This window comes from Dipodomys merriami, unplaced genomic scaffold, assembly GCF_024711535.1.
Source record: "Dipodomys merriami isolate MVZ:Mamm:240054 unplaced genomic scaffold, mDipMer1.0.p SCAF_2, whole genome shotgun sequence".
Classification (NCBI taxonomy): Eukaryota; Metazoa; Chordata; class Mammalia; order Rodentia; family Heteromyidae; genus Dipodomys; species Dipodomys merriami.
This window is the reverse complement of record NW_027203381.1, coordinates 111,462,491-111,478,523: the sequence shown is the minus strand read 5'-3', so window position 1 is coordinate 111,478,523 and position 16,033 is coordinate 111,462,491. Positions and strand designations below refer to the sequence as shown.

At 42.1% G+C, this 16,033-nt stretch overlaps 1 non-coding gene across 1 annotated transcript; it reads left to right on the top strand.

Moving 5' to 3' along the window:
- Window positions 1-2,682: 2,682 nt before the first annotated feature.
- Window positions 2,683-2,803, top strand: LOC138832716 (U6atac minor spliceosomal RNA). The gene has a single exon (XR_011373655.1). It is a non-coding gene; the product is annotated as a U6atac minor spliceosomal RNA (small nuclear RNA).
- Window positions 2,804-16,033: the final 13,230 nt, after the last annotated feature.

The window sequence follows — 16,033 nt, the reverse complement described above, 5'->3', positions numbered from 1 at the left end:
CAAGAGCAGGCGAGCTGAGGTCAGCTAAGCTCAGCCACCAGACCTGGGGATGTATGCACTGATACATGTTTACTTAACAAAGAACATGTGGCTCTTTGTTAAGTAGTAATAACTAACAAATACCAAGGATGTTTCTCTTCTATCCCTAGTTTGATGACTCAAAGAATGCTCTGGCCCAACGCATGTCAGGGTCCCATGTATATCATAAAGTAATCAGATATCTTTTGAGAGAGAGAGAGAGAGAGAGAGAGAGAGAGAGAGAGAGAGAGAGAGAGAGAGAAATAGTGTTAGTTTCAGAGGGAAAAACAAAGAAGTTTTTTGTCTGTTTGTTTTTGGGTGCCAGTCCTGGGGCTTAAACTTGGGACCTGAGTGCTATCCCTGAGCTTTTTTGCTCATGGCTAGCACTCTACCAATTGAACCACAGTCAACTCCTGGCCCTTTTGGTGTGTGGTAGGTTAGTGGATATAGGAGTCTCGTAGACTTTTCCTGTCTAGGCTGGCTTTGAAATGCCATCCTCAGACTTCAACTTCTTGAGTAGCTAGGGTTACAGGCGTGAGCCACCAGCACCTGGCTAAGACTTTTCTACTTTATAATACACCATGATTTTTTTTCCAAGAGGCAAATGCTCAGCTTAATAGCAATCTAAAATGCCTTATTTTTCCTAAACCAAGAATTGAGTTGCTGTAAGGATAACACTGTTTTGTGAGCCACAGTCTCTCTGCTCAGGCTGGCCTCTAACTCACAACTCTCCTGTCTCAGCTGCCCAAGAGTTGAAATTGCAGTCATAAACTACCGCAGCCAGTTGGTTCTTTATTTTATTTAATAGACAAATTTAAGATACTAGAGTCATCCATCTTTCTGAACCAACATAGAAAGTGAGTTTTGTTAATACTGTAAATAATAAAATCATATGCATAATTTAAATATATGGCATGCCTAGAGAGTAACATAAGACACAGGGAGAGAAGAGCAAATAAAAAGCAATATTTGTCAAAACTCTGAGAAGCAGCAATATTTCTTTGGATAAACCATATTAAAAAAGAGGATATTTGCTATGAAAAAAAATTGCAAAAATCCACCCAAGTACAAGAGTCATAGAACTTTTCCAAGCATTCAACCCCATCTGAGAAAAGTATCACCTGTCTTCCCAGGATAGTAAAATCCATTGTCTCACTTCACACATCTAAATGCTGCCCTTAGTCTCTTCCTATCACCATCTGCTTACCTGCACCCGCTCCCGAGAAAAAGATTGGAATAAGTTATTATATGATGCTAACGCAGAGAGTTCAGGCAAACAGTTAGTTGGAGAAAATGTAAAAGAAAATGAACTAGAAGAAAGTAACGTGAAGGACAACAAAACAGTGAGGTGAGAACAGAGAGGGTAAATCCCAGCCGAGAAGTAGTGTTGTTCTCACTGACTCCAAATGTGTAGGAAGAGCCCTTGCAGGAGCAAGTCAGCATGGTGAACAGCATGGTGGAATACCCATGAATCTATCCCAGGTTGTTATTGTTTGGATATAAAATGGCCCCAAAGCTTTAGGGGTTGAAGACTTCATCTCAGCCAGTGGTGCTGTTGAGATGTGATTAGATCATGAGTTCACAGCTGAGCTGTTAGGTAGTCTGGTTGAAGGATACAGGTCACAAAGAGCATGACTTTGAAGACTATATTCTCTCTCTCTCTCTCTCTCTCTCTCTCTCTCTCTCTCTCTCTCTCTCTCTCTCTCTCTCTCTCTCTCTCTCTCTCTCTCTCTCTCTCTCTCTCTCTCTCTCTCTCTCTCTCTCTCTCTCCTCTCCTCTCCTCTCCTCTCTTTCTTCTCTTTCCCTCTGCTCCCCCCCCAGAAGGGGGTTGAAACAAAATGAAGAGTTAAATCTGGGGACTCTTTACAATTTTGCTGCAAATACTTGTTTATTTGTTTTGGTCAGTCCTGGGCTTGAACTCAGGGCCTGGGTGCTGTCCCTGAACTGTTTTGTTCAAGGTTGGCACTCTACCACTTTGAGCCGAAGTGCCACTTTCAGTTTTCTGGTGGTTAACTGGAGACAAGAGTCTCACACATTTTTATGGGGGAGGGAGGCTGGGCTGGTTTTGAACCTCAATCCTCAGATCTCAGCCTCCCAAGTAGATAGGTTTACAGGTATGAGTTACCAGCACCAGGCTGTTAAAGGTGTTTACAAGTAATGTTACATCTTTATTAACTATCAAAATACGTTAATCCAACTTTTGATATTTAAAGTAGAAAATGATAGCAAGCACAACAATCTCCTCCCTTCTTTCTCCTTGCTATATTTCTTTTTATGTTTTTGGTGGTGTTGCTTAAGGCATTCAGAGTTCATGCTCCAATCTCAGCTCTTCATTCCACTGTTGAGTACTCACTCTGTCAAGTCAAATACCCAAAATGCTGTTCTCACATGGGCCATGACTTCAGGCTCTCAGTCAGCACTTGACATCAGCAATTCTAGCTGGTGGACAATGCTACATTCATTAGAGATACCAAGCAGGACGGCTTTCTCCTGCTTAGAAGAAGCCCACTTCATGCTCAATATGATTGAAATGTGTCAGTTATGGGTGTGCTTTGGAAGAAGATACGATCTGATTCCATGAGAGGGCTGGAAGGTGAACAACAGGCAAGCCAAAAAAAGGAAATGTAGGAGAATGAGAAGAGACTTAAAGAAAATAGAGCTGTAGTGTTGTATGAAAGGAGAGAAGGCTCTTGATAAGGATGGATGGAAGAGGCCCTTGGGCCCGACGCCATGCATACTGTGAAGGCATTGCCACCTACTTCCTGGCATCTAACCATCGTTTTTGTAAGCCAGTCCTAAAGAAACATAGGCCCCATGGTTTCCCTTATTTGCAATAATTAGTATACATCTAGGATAATCTTGTCAGATAAGCAGAAAAGCTCAAAAGCTATATATAAGATGCTGCTAAGTGAAATGAACCCCGAGATATGGACACAAGAGGTTTTTCTTTGTTGTTTTTAACATACTATGTGATTTTTTTCCCTTGTGTCTTCTGCATGTTCTTCCTCCTATGGTATATCCCTGTTGTCACTGTATTTGATGTTGGTACCCTGCGTCTTGTATACATATTTATCTAATTGGGGAGGGGAAGGGGAATAATAAAATGTTGAAACAAGGACACAGGATGATGCACTGCAACAATGAGACTCACAAGACACTAGGTTGGAGATGAACCTTACAACTTTGGGGAGGGGAAGTGGGAGAGGGGGAGAGGGACGGATAGTGGGAGAAAAAGCAGGGGGTAACAATGCCCAACAAGAAACGTACTCATTGCCTTACTGATATAACTGTAGCCTCTTTGTACAGCATGTTTACAAGAAAATAATTTTTTAATCACAAAAGAGAAAAGAGAGCTGTACGGTTGCAAGGACAGGAAGTCACCTACCCAACAAGTTTTCTAAGTGCCACTGTGACAGAGTACCACGTGTTGGGAGGCTTAACCAACAGAAATTCATTGTTTCCTATTTCTGGGGACTGAAAGTCCAGAATCAAGACGTCCACAGCCCTGATTCCTTCAGAAGGAGGAGAAGGAGACGCCCATCCAGGACAATCCCTTAACTTCTGGCAATCTTAGCCATTCCTTGCTTGGCTTGTAGATGTAGCATTATACTACCTGCTTTCATATACATTTAGTGTTCTCCTATGTGAGTGATTTTGCCTCCAAACTTCCCCAATTTTGTAAGGAGACTAGTTATATTTGAAGATGAATTTGAAGATGACATAATACGCCTCTAACAGATACAAAATCCCTAGAGATGTCTAGGTCCTATAGTGGCCTCTGGCCACACATAGCTTCTGATTACTTAAGATGAGTTTTAACCAAGATGATCCACGAGTATAACACACATAGCAGATTTCACACACTAACCAAAAAGATTGCTCAATAGCTCCATAATTTGTAATATGATGCTAAAAAGTGTTTGGGCTATATTAGGCTAAGGAAAACATATACCTATGCTCAGATAACTTCATTGTTGTTGTTTTACTTTTGAAAGTGTAGTGTCTAATAATATTTCACACGTGTGTTATCAATTTTCCTTGCGGTGACAAGTATCAGAGGCGAACAGAAGGAGGAACGGGATTGGGGGCTGGCAGTTTCAGCCGTTACCAGTTTCAGAGGTGCACACATCCATGATTCCTTGGCCACCCCAATGCCTTGGGGCCTGTGGTGAGGCAGAGCACCATGGGACAGCACTGTGTGGAGGAAACCTGCACATCTCATGCATCCCAGAAGCAGACAGAAAGGAGGAAGGACCATCATCCCAATCTCCCCTTCCAGAACTCACCCCCCAGCTCCTAACTTCTGCCCACTAAGCCCCACCTACCCAAGGTCCAGATACCTCTTAATAGCACACCACACTGGCGACTAAGGCTTTGACATACGGCTTCTGGGGACCATTCATTATAACATACAACATACATATGTGGCTCACTTTATGTGAGTATTAGACAACATTCATCTAGAACTGGGAATTTACTGAGGCCCTTGACTCCTGACCACTTTGTGAGAACAGTTTCTGAAGTGTTCTCTGGTGAAGATGGCAAAATAAAGCATCTAGTTCTCTTAAATATACAGGAGATGGCAAATACCAAAATTTATATCTGTGCAACCTGTGTGAGCTACTCAAAACATTAAAGACATTAAATAAGTAGCAAATAGATTTGACGGATAAAACTCACACTTCATGAGATCTGAGGATCGTGGTTCAAAGCCAACCCCAGGCTGGAATGCTCATGAGACTCTTATCTCCAATTAACCACCAGAAAACCATAAATGGTGCTGTGGCTCAAAGTAGTATAGCACTAGCCTTGAGCTGAAGAGCTTGGGACAGCGCCCAGGCCCAGAGTTCAAGCCCCACAACCAATAACAACAACAAGAACAAAAAAAATCACACTTCATTTCTATTACTAAGCATTCAGCTTAGAGTTCGGTATCCTATTACAAGATGGGTTTCTATTTAAAGCAATCACTTTGCCACTTACCTCGTATGGGAAAAATGAGGGGATGAATCCTTACAATTTCTATTAACAATTACATTTGGATAATACCAGCACCAATGTTTTCCAAATGAGGTTTTGCACATGCCTCATACAGACCAGAAGTGAGAAACCTTTTTACTTCTACCAACGGTCATTTGGATATTAGTAATACCACTGATAAGCCATCTACATTATCCATTTTAATGACTCACCTCTGTTGTGCAGACTGGGATTCCTCCTCTCGGGTCAGGTGTGTGGCGTTCGCAGGCCTCGCACTGGTAAGTTTTGTAGAGAACTGTTTGGAGCAGCAAGTTGTTCAAAACACAGATACACATTTTATTTCGTATCTCCTCAGAGTGAGACATTCAGTGCTATTAATGTAATGCTTACAGTTTTCAGGCAGGGTTGTTGTAGCTGGCTTTCAGCTCCTCGTCGCTTTGCAGTTGAATGATTTCACATTGTAGGTGAGCGGACGCATCAGCTGGCTCCACACTGAAGAGTGTTCAATTCTATTTGTTTACTTTTCCAATCCTTGCCTCATTAAATGTCTCAGTTACTGTCACACATTCACACTCGAGTGTTGTAGCAGGCTTTTGTCCTTCCCGGGTTAAGTCTGAGTTGCACTTTCCATGGCTCTAATTTACCTTCAAATGATTTCACGTTTGAAAGCAAGGAGCTGAGACGCAAGTTAAGGCCTATAGCTTGACGTTCGGTTCTGAAAGGGGTTGGAATTGGCCACCATCAACACCAAATCTCATGGAATTCCCAGACTGGTCTCCTTCATCTCTACAAACTGCTTGACTCCATTCCATCGTTCATAAAACCTCAAGAGCCAATGTCCTGCCACTCAGCCTCTACCCTTCATGGTGGTAAACAAGATCACCGCGCTCAGAGTGAAGATCACTCAGTAACTCCTTAAACCAGTGGCTATTAAAATTGCCTGCTTTTGACAAGATTTATGCATAAATAGTTATCACATTGTTGAGCACAGTGCCTGTAGTGACATTTTCAGTGTGTAATGCAGTGGCAAATACTAAAATCCGTCAGATCAAAACTTAGATCATTTAGTTCTTTCTCGATGAGCGCAAGTCACACTTTTTGCAAGCCAACCAGTGCTAGATAGAGCCCCATCTGCAGTAAGGCCATTCAGCTTTTCCCATGCTAGCTCAACTGCTTTCCATGTAAAGTCTCCAAACAAGTTCTCACCCATTCTTGTGCTATGGTGTCCAGCGACAGCAGTCCCTCTCTCCTGTCAAACTCGGAAGTATCCCAGGAATGAAAGCCGCCAGTTGGGCAGTATATGAAACCAGGAGGTGGGAGGAGGATTGGGGCAGGGTGGGGGGAGGGAGAAGGGATTTCCTGTAGAATCCTTCCACGTTCTTTTCATTATGGCACTGACCAGCTCCGAGACGGTGCTCTGAAACAAGCTAACACTCAGACCCTTGTAATTTGTGGCTAACAACTCTGTAGTAACCACCACGCAGCTTTGCAAAGTCTCCTTCTGCGTGAGGCCTCCGCTTCTGTGTGATGAGCTCACTCTCCACACAACTCACCTGCGGAACGTTCCTCTGTCACGAGGCCTGGTGGAAGCAGCTGAACATCACTGACTTTTACCCAGACACACTTGCTTCCAGTTCACAGAGCTTGCTTAGCCTACTTTGAGCTGTAGGGATGCTCCGGCTTGGCTCTTTCCATTACTGCTAATGCATGACCACAGATGGCACACACGGGTTTGCCCGTGGCTTTTGTCCATTTCTATTGGAATGATCCACACTCTACATCAATCTTTCTTCTCTTTGTGTTAGCCCTTGGTAGGATGTCCCACCTCTTCAGTTTTAACAATGATCGTGTGTGTGTGTGTGTGTGTGTGTGTGTGTGTTGATGTAGTTATTTTGCTTTGATGGCCACTGCAAATGCCACTTGTGGATTTGGAACATAGCCAATGTTGTACCAGGGACTCTTAAGGTCTTTTGTGTGTACTGTAATTTCCTTAATCTGAGCATCTGTTTTCACAACGATTGTTGATAGGGAACATGTGGCTAAAAGGTGGTTGGAGTTATCATTTGAATCAATAAAGTGGACAACAGAATCATCCATTTTGCGAAGCAAGGTCAGCCCCATCCCAAAGAATCATCTCCCTGGCCCTGGCCCCTGGTTCACTAGACCACTGTGCATTCACCATGTTGTGTGAACACTTCTGCAACATGGACATGGCCAGCCTTCCCTGGCACCCTCCCAAATCACTACAACACAGGAAGACAAGCCGCGGGCAGCTGACAAGAAACACACTTCCAGCCTGTCAGGTACTCATCCTGGATGTCCTGTCCATAAGAGACTCTTCTTTGCTTGTCCCTCAGAATGCACACACTTTCTCATTTATTTCACATACATCTGTGTCGTTATGATAAATCTTCCAGGTTTATTGATTTTTGAGTGGTTACCTTGGCAGGGCCAGGCCAAATGATTTTGAGTGTCTTACATACAAGGCTGGACCTTTCCCAGCCGTGACACTGCTCAATCCTGTATGCTCCAGTGAAATCACATAAATATGGGTGTGTTGTGCTTTGTGAGATGCACTGGATATAAATGCTCTGACCTTGTTTACAATGGCGACATTAATCTGCCATTCCATTTGGACTGATGACTCATTAGCTGCCCTTCCCCTCACCAACAGCTCTGACTTACAGCTGGAGCCTCTGGATGTGATCGTAGGCAGTGGTGTGCTGCCATCTACGGACAGAAAGAAATAAAAAAGATGCTGTGCCCAGCAAGGTCCCACAAAGCTGTTAACTATCGGGAGAATTCCAGTGCAAAATCCTGTCAATCATGATAATGATCATAATTAGTAATTGAGGAAAAAAAGTACATTTCCAGGGATGCAACTCTGGCCCTTTCCTCTTATTAAAATTATTGCAAGTCATTGATTCATGTACAAGAAAAAGAAAAGCTAAATGAACCAAGCTATAAACCAATCACAGCTACAAAGCCTTAACCCACTTATTCTTGATGTGACACATGCGAAAATTTCCACGATACTGGTAATGCAAATATTGCAAGATCTTTTCCCAATGAGTTCTTCAATTACATTTTGTCAAATTCACATTAGAATTCTCTCTCTCTCTCTCTCTCTCTCTCTCTCTCTCTCTCTCTCTCTCTCTCTCTCTTTTCCTCTCTGCCTCTGTCAGTCTTTCTCTTGTCTATAAGTCTATGGTGTGTTGTAATCACATCCTCAGTCTACCCAACCCAAAGATGCTTTCTCATCAATAAATAGGTTTTCAAGTTCTAGCTATTTCTCAACAGAATTGTTTCCAGAAATGGCTGAGTATTTTTGTCATGATATATGAAGATACAGATATATATTTCATCCAGATATTTTGTGATTATTCCTTATAAATAGAAAACTGTAATTATATGTGTGTTTTATATATTTATGTGTATATAAAATGACATTTTCTATTAATTAGGAATATATATTCATCAGATAGAGAGAGATCAGTAATATATATGGGCAGTTTTTAAACTATTATGTGATAAATTAATGCAAAAAAAAATAAAGATTAACCAGAAAGTAAACTTAAAGTCAGTTGAAATAATGTAAAACCACATTGTTGCCAGTACTACTGGTTCATCCCTATAATCAGCTATTCAGGACACTGAGATCTGAAGATCATAGTTCAAAGCCTGCTGGAACAAGAAAGTCTATGAGACTCTTCACCAAAAAGCTGGAAGTAGAGCTGGGACCCAAGTGGTAGAGAATTAGCCTTGAGCAAAAAAAAAAGGTCAGGAACAGTGTACAGGTCCGAGCAAAAAAAAAAGGTCAGGAACAGTGTACAGGTCCTGAGTTCAAACCCCAGGACCTACACACACATACACACACTCACACACACACACACACACACACACACACACACACAAAACCCACCACATTGCTCTCTAAAGTCCACGTAGTGAGAAATGGGCCTCAAATCTCTGTGCTCATGGAAGCAGTAACAGGAGAAGCATTGCAGTCCCCAGCAGCTGACGCTAGGGATTCACTCCTACTTCTCAGGCCTTTCCTCCTTCTCAATGGCTTTTCTCCTACAATCTCATAAAGAGGACTCAGATTACTACAAAGAGACTACTGTGATCTTCACTAGACCATGACCTAAACAATCTGACCCTTCAAACAAAAGCACTGCAGTATCTGTTTTCCAATCTTGGAGTAGGGGGGTGGGGGACTGGACTCAATCTTTTTTTTTTTTTCTGCAATAGCACGTTTTCTACAACTTGGATTTACAAATAGCTCCCTTGGTCCCTGAGGGGGCAGGAGGGATTCTAGAAATCTCAGCTAACTAGCCCACGAGATGAACTTGTCTATAGCCCAGTCTCTTTCTCCTGTGGTCATGAAGTTCATGATCATTTCTCCTCAGCCCCTTAAAGACCAAACCATACCCATTCCTTTTCACAAAAGGGAGAACTCAAGCTTGTGCATATTCTGATCATCACCTGGAATCCTTCTGGCATTCTCAGGAGGTGTTTCCATGGAGACAGGAAGCAGGCAGGTGCAGTTAGTCTTCCTACAGAGACTTCTCAAGGTGTGTACCAGGTGTGCCACCTACAAATGGACATAAACCTCTCCCTGAAAGAACAAAGTAGCTAATGGACAATGGGCACTGATGATGCTTGCAGAACATTGCAGTCTACTTAATGTCAATGAATTGTATACTTAAATGATGGAAACGGTAAATAACCGACGTCTGACAACGCTGCTGCTCCACCCAGACTCACACTCTCCAGTGTACAAACATAGACTTTGTTCCTTGCCCTGAAGTCAGGTGCTTTTATAGCTTTGGATTAACTGACTCCTGTGGCATTCACACAAGTGGCACCAATATGGCATCCCCTGGGGTGCCATGACTTGCAAGGCAGGTCTCTGCCCGGCCACTCGCCCCGCTCAGTCTTCCTCACTGACAACTCTGCCATTTTGATTCTTCAAATAGGAAGCAAGATTTCAAGCTTTCTACAGAGCCACATTCCAAATTGTTCCAAAAGCGCATATCTTTCACCAGGAGCTGTTTTCTTCTCTTCTCTCAGAGCAGCAGTGGGGGACTTACTAGTTTCTGCTGGACAGGCACGTCCAGCCAGGATTAAGATGTTGGCTGCTCCTTACACAACCCCATCCTCATGAGGGGTTCTCTTGGGGTTCCATTACTGGATATATAGGAACAGAAGTCCCCTCTCATGCCTGCCCAGGTCTCTACTCATACTCTTTGAAAGAATGTAGACTTTCAGAGTGCTTGCCTTGCATGCATGAAACCCTGGGTTCCATTCCTCAGCAACACATAAGCAGAAAAAGCTGGAAGTGGCACAGTGGCTCAAGTGGTAGAGTGCTAACCTCGAGCTGCAGAGCTGAGGAACAGCACCCAGGCCCAGAGTTCAGGCCCCATAACAGACAAAACAAACAAATAAAGATTGTAGACTTTCAATGAATCGTGAGCTTTCTCATATATAGGCTAGATTAATCTAGCTTAAAGAGTAATTTGCAAATCCTATATATGTGGGGAGAGGGGCTGAGTATGGGGGTGTCTTTGTTGATATCTCTCTTTAATATGTGAGATACTTGTCTCCCATTGTCCTAAGTGTGAGGTTGAACTGAAAAAAATCCAAGACAGCAAAACCTCTTTACAATATACAGTTATACAATAACTGTACCACTGATGTATCAGTGGTAGACATTCTGTTTCCCACTCTCCAGTAGAACATTCTACAATAATGGAGTGTTCTATATGTCCTATAGAAAAACTGCCACTTAGTCACAGAGTAGGCTAGTGATACTGAGAAATGATGTTTGTAATATCAAATTATCATGAATGGAAATGGAAATAGCTCCATGTGTCTGTCCAGTTTGGACTATACTGAATGTCACTGATCCACATAATAAGATGAATACACACTCTAGGCGTATACCGTGCAGGCCTTCTGAAAGGAACTCTTCCACACATTATTCATTCTTCCATGATTACAATTACCTCAGATTGATAGTTTTTCCTGTTTTTATTTGGTTTGGTCAGAAATGCTTTTCAACATTTAATTGTCAAACCAAAACTCTCTTCAGCCCTTTATTCAAATCCCAGCTTCCCAGTGAGCCCTTGCGTGGACACATTTGCTTGCAGCTGCAGCCACCGTTCTTCCTGAGTGCTCATTCTCCTTCTGTCACTTTTGACCATCTGCAATACCACGTGTTTTATGGTTCTATTAATTGCCCATTGATCCCAATTAAAACATAAAACAGGGAAGGCAGATGTTTCTGTCTCCCTTTCTCTAAAGATAAAACGCAGTACGCAGTTCCTCCTGAGATTTTTTTTTATGAATTAATGAACGAGTAGCTTTCTGTAGGGGGTCAGAATCTGTCCATGGAAAGCCCTTCTGGCCTTATGAATTTTATAGAGTGTAGGGTGGCTCAGAGGCTGAGTCTGAACTCCTCTAATCCAGAAAGAAAAAAAAAAGCAAAGGGTAGGGAGAAGGGAGAGGAGCTGGCGAGCTGGATGCAGGATGCGGTTGGGTGGCCTGGGAGAATTCCCCCATGGGAAAGGAAGCTCTTCTCACAGGTCTTCACCTTGGAATTCCCTATAGTACTGTGACATCAATATAGTATTTTCCAAATGTTCCACAAAGTATAATAGACTCATAAAACCCGAGGGCCAAGGTACATTCTTACATCCGTGACACTAGTTGGGTTGAATGCTTCCATCAACAAGGTAATAAACCCAAAGCAACACAAGCTATCCACTGGGAAAAGTTGACAGAGGCAGACCCCACAGATAGAATGGCCAGGAGATGCTAAGCTGGTCATGCCACACTAATCAGTATGTTTATACGCCTGCTGCCACCACGTATTCAGTGTGTGTGTGTGTGTGTGTGTGTGTGTAGGCATACGTTGAATTTTCACAAGGCAGGAATCCAAATTTGTTTGCTCTCAAGGGCCAGAAGAAACAATATGGGAAAAAAAAGGACACGTAAGGCTGGGTAACAGTAGCTCAGGCCTGTAATCCTAGCTACTCAGGAAGCTGAGAGCTGAGGATCATGGTTCAAAGCCAGTCCAGGCAGGAAAGTCTGTGAAACTTTTATCTTCAATAAACTACTCACTTTCTGAGCTGTGCCTCAAGTGGTACAGAGTGCTAGCCTTGAGCAAAAGAAGCTCAGGGATAGCATCTAGGCCCTGAGGCCAAGACTGCCCCTCCTCCCTTCCCCAAAAGACATGTAAGGAAACTATGTCTGAGAAAATAGTTTTCCATGATCCACACTGTCATTAAGTATCAAAACAAACCTTCAAAATTAAGTCTGTTGATAAAGTCAGATCCATGAACTTTCTTTTTAGTACATATTAATTGTATAGACTTATGGTTTTACATTGTTTTCATACATGTAGATAATGTAATTTGGTCATGTTTATAGCCCCATCTCCCCTTCTCCGTGCCCCTTATAACCTGTTGATCTCTTTCACATTTTCAAATAGTCCCTCTTTTACTTTCATTCCATTTTTAGTTTTCACATAGGAGTAAAAAAAAAATGTGGTATTTGTCTTTTCCAGTCTGGCTTTTGTTCAGTTAACATGCTGAGCTCCAGTTCCATCCATTTTCCCACAAACGGCATAATTTCATTTTTCTTTATGGCTCAATACGTCTCCACTGTGTGTAAGTTACACACTTATCTATCGATCCGCTGATTCTAAAACTTGGCCACTGTGAATATTTTACAACAAACATGACTGTGCAGGTCACTCTACACTCACAAATGACACACTAGATCACCTGCCTTTTTTTTTACAATAAGTTTTTTATTGTGAAAATACTGTACAGAGGGGTTACAGTTACATGAGCAAGGTAATGAGTACATTTCTTATCAAGCATTGTTGTCTCCTCCTTTGTTTTTCCCCTACCATCCCTTCCCTCCCACCTCAACTATACTCCCCCCAGCCCTCCACCCCACCCCTCTGCCTAAATTGTAAAGTTCATTTTTCAACATGGCGTCCTGTACATCTCATCTCATTGTTGCAATGGGTCAACGATGAGAGGAAGAGGGTGGCTGAAATCACATACCTTTTTTAGTTGCTGTTACTTCCAAAGTACGTGGACTAATTTACATTCCCCTCAGCAATGTAGGAGAGTTCTCTCTTACCTCCTTACTGGCATCTGTTGTCTTCTTGATGATGGCTACTCTGACTGGAATGAGATGGAATCTGTCATTTTGATTTGCATTTCCTTCGTGGCTAAGGATGTTTATCGGTCATGTGCTTTCATTCCTCCTCTAATAAAAGGCCTTGGATTTGTGCCTGGGTCATTGCCTCTCCAATTCTTCAGTTCTTATTCTTACTTATTCAAGTATGCTACCACTAACTGCCCTCCTACAACCTGATGGACATAAGACCTGTCTATTAAATAATGTGATCCAGCCAATTTCTCCTGCCTTATCTTAACCCCATGCTCTACTCCGCAGTGCTGTCAAATTTCAAACTTTACCTTGACTCCACATTAAGTTCCTCATGCTACTTATCTGTTCTGCTGAGGCAAAATACCCTGAGCTGGTCTTCTAGGAATGTTCTAGAAGATTTCTTGTCAGATTAAATTTTCTACAGATTGCAGAAACGGGTCCCTCAAACATCAGAGATGTTCTAAAAACCAGAGGAAAAGCTCAAGACAAGGCCAAAGCATGTGAAAGAAAAAAAAAAAACTTTTTTAAAGAAAACATGCTAGGGGCTGGGAAGGTGGCTCAGTGGTAGAGTGCTTGCCTTGTATGCATGATGGCCTGGGTTCGATTCCTCAGCACCACATAAGCAGAAAAAGCCAGCAGTGAGGCTGTGGCTCAAGTGGAAAAGTGCTAGCCTTGAGATGAAGAGCTGAGGGACAGCGCCCAGGCCCAGAGTTCAGGCCCCATGACCGATAAAAAAAAAAAAAGAAAGAAAGAAAACATGCTAAAGATACTAACATAGTCCTGTATATTTAAAGCTGCCGTTTAAATTAGAGTAACTAATGTATAAGCAAGTTTTTTTCACAAAGGAAAATTGAGATGAAAGCAGTCAATAGCAAAAAAAAAAAAAAAAAAGCTATTTTCTTAGGTAGATCAAAGAAGTCTTTCTTTAGAAAGATCAAACTACAGTGGATATTTTAATATTTAATCATGTTCTAGTACAAGTAACAGGCCCTCCTTGAACCAAATCAATATCACATCAGCAACTTACATATCAAAATGTTAATTAGAAAGATATTTACGTCCTGCCTCTTGAAGTAGGAAATTAACTGTTTAGGAAACAGCTGACTTTCTAAACTGTGATGAAATTGAAATTAAGAAGGAAAAAAAGTGAAAAGATCAAAATGTTTAAATGAAAATGTGCTCTACTCAATTATTAAAATCTTATGTCTCATCTCTTCATCTGTGTCTGAAGAACAATATTGATGGAGATGGAGAAACACAAATATTCTCAGATAATAGTTTTAAAGTTGAACCTATGCTCGCTCAAGGTGGAATGTGAAGATGGAGGACAAGACCATACCTTTCACCGGGACTAGCAACTGTTTCCTGCCCCCTCTCCCCCTCCAGTCTTGGGGCTTGAGGTCAGGGCTTAGGCGCTGTCCCTGAGCTTTTAGCTCAAGGTTAGTGCTCTACTACTTAAGCCACAGCTCTACTTCCAGGTTTTTGGTGGTTAACTGGAGATACAAGTCTCACAAACTTTCCGGCCTGTTGCTGGCTTGGAATTATGGTCCTCAAATCTCAGCTTCCTGAGTAGATAGGATTACAGGCATGAGCCACCAGTGACCAGCTGGGACCAACAAGTTTTGTTGTTTCACTTGCAAAGTTCTTAAATCTAGCAGATTCATCGCCTCCATGAAATTCCTGTCCACATGGATCCCTAACACTGCAGGCAGAGATCTTCCCTTAATGCCATCACTTTATATGACTGACACTGCCTTGCCGTAATTCTCTCTCCCTCCCTCTCTCTTTCTCTGCATTCTCTACCCTCATGCTACTGAATAGAAGGGGAAGCTAGGCAGTGCTATGCTGCTTACGGGAAACTCTCTGTGGAAACCAGGAATGGGGTAAATTATTTCTGTCCTGCAACAGGAAGCAAACTGTTCTAATTGGTCAACTGGCCTATTCTGGAATTTGCCAATTGGTTCTCACCTTAAGCATCAGCAAATGAAGGGATTTTTTTTGTTTTGTTTTGTTTCATTTTCCATTACTTCATTTCTCTTAATTGTTCATCATTTAGGGAGCACTTTTGGACAGGTTGAAGATTAAGAACAGAATCTGAAAGGAACACATGTGATTAGGAATCATGCTGTCTCAGGATGATTCTTTCAGACCTTGGGAGACATTAGACCCAGTGTCAAGTCTAAAGTAACTCAGCATTAATGATTACCACAGCATTTGTTCCACCTGTTTTGTAAATATGTCTATGCTCAGCCATTAAAGAAGTCCTCTCAGGGACATTTATGTTCCCAGAACATGGGGCCTGTGGTGGCCAAAAGCCATTAAAGAAGCTCAATGGTACCAGAGGGAAGGAAATGACACAGATAATGCCTGCCAATGTCTCCTCTGTGCAATCTATTACCTACGACCTTCAAACCCATCCTGCATAAGTACCACTTCTTCTTTCCCACCTCTGTGGAAAGCAAGTTGTTTTTTAAAGTGCAGACAACCATACACTGAATCACTGCTCAAAACACTGAATCACTGCTCATAGCTTTATCAAGGGCCTTGAGGAGACTGGAATGTAACATGACAGTTGACTCCACAGACATACCTTTAAAAAATCAGTGGCTGACAAAAATAATGTCACTTAAAACTCCCTTAATCCCAAGACAAAAAGTAAGCAAATAAGGTGAAGGGCTATAATCTGTACATCCTAAAACACTGGGGAATACTGAGTGGGGGAGGGGTGATAATCAAAGTTTCTCCCTTATCAATGTCACAGTCTGACTTCTGAGAATTGATCACATGGTTAGAATTAGTAAATGTATGAGGTGGTAAATGGAATACATAACTCTAGCTGATTAGA